Source organism: Sinocyclocheilus grahami, unplaced genomic scaffold (genome assembly GCF_001515645.1).
Source record: "Sinocyclocheilus grahami isolate Dianchi unplaced genomic scaffold, SAMN03320097.WGS_v1.1 scaffold1382.1, whole genome shotgun sequence".
Classification (NCBI taxonomy): Eukaryota; Metazoa; Chordata; class Actinopteri; order Cypriniformes; family Cyprinidae; genus Sinocyclocheilus; species Sinocyclocheilus grahami.
In genome coordinates, this window is record NW_015506561.1 from 85,852 (window position 1) to 89,211 (window position 3,360).

The window sequence follows — 3,360 nt, forward strand, 5'->3', positions numbered from 1 at the left end:
TATACTGTATGTGTATGTATTTATATATACATAATAAATATACACAGTACACATACATACCAGTATGTAAACAAAAACATTTATTTTGGATGCGATTAATCGTGATTTATGGTTTGACAGCACTATCTATATATATATATATATATAGATATATATATATATATATATATATATATATATATATATATATACTGTATATAAATAAGCATCATATTCTTCATTCTTACCTTCTAATCTTTCTGATTTGGAGGTGAAATGTGAACTGGACATGTTTTTTGACATTCATCTTATGAACATTTTAGTGTTGTGATCTTCTTGAGTTTCTTTATGTTTATGCACCACTTATGTGACTAAATTGCTATAGCCGCTTTAGTTTACAGTCCAAACATGCATATAGCGGCTGCATGTTTGGCACTCTAGAGTCAATTTCATATACGACTCTGAAAGAGTCACACTCAAAACATAATTAGAAGTCAAACGCTCTTCATTTCATTGCACTTGTAAACCGTCTCCGCGAAAGCACCTCGCGTGACAAATTCTCCTCCCCATAGACACAGATTTTGGTGAGCGTTGACGTAAACTGCACACAGTCATAAGTCTGACTGATGAATGCCAGCACAGCTTCAAATGATCTTAAATGTACTTAATGGATTTCTCCCTTATGACAGACATTTGTTTTCCGCAGTGCTTTGATGGATATATAGATGCTAATAGGTTCGCTCTCAGCTGTTTGTATACTCCTCTCTTTCTCTCGTGTTTCAAAACATCTTTCCATCTGTCACATTAGCACGTTTTACTCGGCTGTCGCTCAGCTAGAGTGCTGTCTCTAAGTTAACTTTGTGAAAGTGTCATACTTAAGATCACCCTAGTGTGGGTCTGATGTGACACGTTTTTTCGCACCTCAGTCTTTTTTCAGTTGTGTGATTTGAGTTCTGACACCCTTTGAGTTCTTTTGATATATGAAATTCCCCAGATTTTCCATTGCATTGCAATAGAGATGCACCAATGTTGAAATTATGGATAATTGTCAAAATAAATCAATACTTACCTTTTCCCCCACACATTTTCACCAGGTGCAATGCAACAGCTTTTCCGTGATAAGTAATTTGTCAGATTGACAAAATATCAGGTTGCTGATGTTTGTACTGATTAATCACGACAAAAAAGTAATGCATATTACTATATAGAATATATATTTTTCTAGTTATGCTCCGTTTTAACATTCCATCAACTAGATACTTGCTTTGTCCAAATACCTACACTTGCGGTCTTTTCACTTGACCACTTATATGACTTATTTCCTGTATTTGGTCCAGGTGTTCAAGTGAGCATGAAGACCACAAGTGTGTGTACAACTTTTCATTACCTGATGGGACACACTTATAGTGTTGTAAAAATGCAAGTGTTTACATAGCTTTATTTTTATTTTAAATACTTAGCATTGTAAAATTAACTTCTAAATGTATGTTCAGTATTCCCTATAACATTCTAAGTGATAAAAAGCAGTTGCAAATGTTGTACAAAATAAATATCACCACTACTCATCTTTGCACCAATTAAACGGGCAACACTTTGTTTTTCTGCCAAATTATATAATATCTAATTAGCCTATTATATTAATATTTAACTTACATTGAAAGTTTTCCGTGACCTCTCGCGAGATCTCGGCAAAAGTCTCACGATTTATTTCCAGAACATGATGCATGATGGGATACACTAAGCCTCGAATAGCACTCCAGGGCAGTATTCGAGATAGTGTGGATTTAGTGTGCATTAAGGGCACTGCGCTTTGGCATTTTTAAGACTTGGGACAGTCTTGCGCACTTACTTCCTGTCGCGCTCACGCGCTCTCAAGTGGCCAAGACCGCAAGTGTGGGTATTTGGACAAGGGGACTGTTCATGTAGCATAAACTTTGCATGCAAGCCAAAGTGAATCATTTTTTGAGTTGATTCTTTTAAGTGAATCAGTTAAATTGGTTCATAAATGGGTCTGAATGATTCTTTACCAAATCGGAGTCTGAATTTGAATCTCTTTGACTCTGAATTGTGAATGTAAACGCAGAATTCTAAAAAAAATTTTTTTTTTTCAATTCTGAATATTTATCTCGCAATTTTGCCTTTTTTAAATATATATTTTGACTGAGTTTATATATCAGATTATGTTTTCTTCTGAATTTACATCTCTCAGTTCTGTTCCACCATGGAATAAAAAAAATGTCAACTTTGTATCTCAGAATTATAACTTTCTCGCAATTGTGAGTCTATATCTTACAATTATGACCTTTCTTCTCAAAATTGCGAATTTATATCTAACAATAGATATATAAATGGGGGGGGGGAGATAATAAATCACAGTTACCTTTTTATTTTTGTATCCCATGGCGGAAACAGGCTTCCATACTATCCAGCGTTTTCAGAAAGAAAAAAAAAAGTACATTAAAGGTATTTTCTGGTCCCTAAGGAAATATTAACAGCTTATGTGTTTGTTGAAGGTTTTATCGTGAGTTGACTGCTGGAGCTGATCCAGAGTGGATGGTAACCCGGATATGGCACTGGAAGCAACTGGAGTAAAACGCACAGGACCCCTCACAATACACTTTACCAGACTAAAACAAACACCTTGTTTTCACTTTATATTTCATCCATCCTGGGTGATATGATCACAAACGATCAGGTGATGAACATCAATGTTTACAGCTGTTAGTAACTCGTCTCAAATGACTCGCTTATGACTGGATTTCAAAGGGAGGGTCTCTGAGCATCTCTAGTTTAAAACCCATGTTGTAATTCAGTGGTTGATTGACACGTGAGTAGGTGCTTCACTGTTGCTACAATATTTAGGTCACACTTTCTGACTACAAATGTGATTTAAGTGATCGGATCACAGCATGTTTTGGATCCAATCCTGTACTTTATGTACTGTAGCACTGACTACTTGTGATCAGATCACCTGAAACAGATCTTAAGTCCAGTATAAACAAGGTCAAAGAATCACTCCCATGTTTCTCCAGCAAAGTCACCTTTACATCCACAGTAACAGATTGTGTTGGAGCTCAGATGGGTCCAGAAAGCACTTGATATTTCAAAAAAAAAAAAAAAAAAAAACATAACAGTTAATTCTGCCTTGCCTTTTTTTATGTTATGGTATGGTATTTTTATTGTTGTTGTGGTTTTGAAAAAAAAAATTAGTCAAAGTTTAGTTCAATTGAAATTGACATTGTAAATGTATTGCATAAAGATAATGAAGCCATTTTTTTCTGAACCATTAAGATTTTCTGCATTTTCATAAATAAGCAAGTTTCACAACCAAATTGTCTATTATGTGGACAAAATGTAATTCTCATCACTGTAATGCAATGA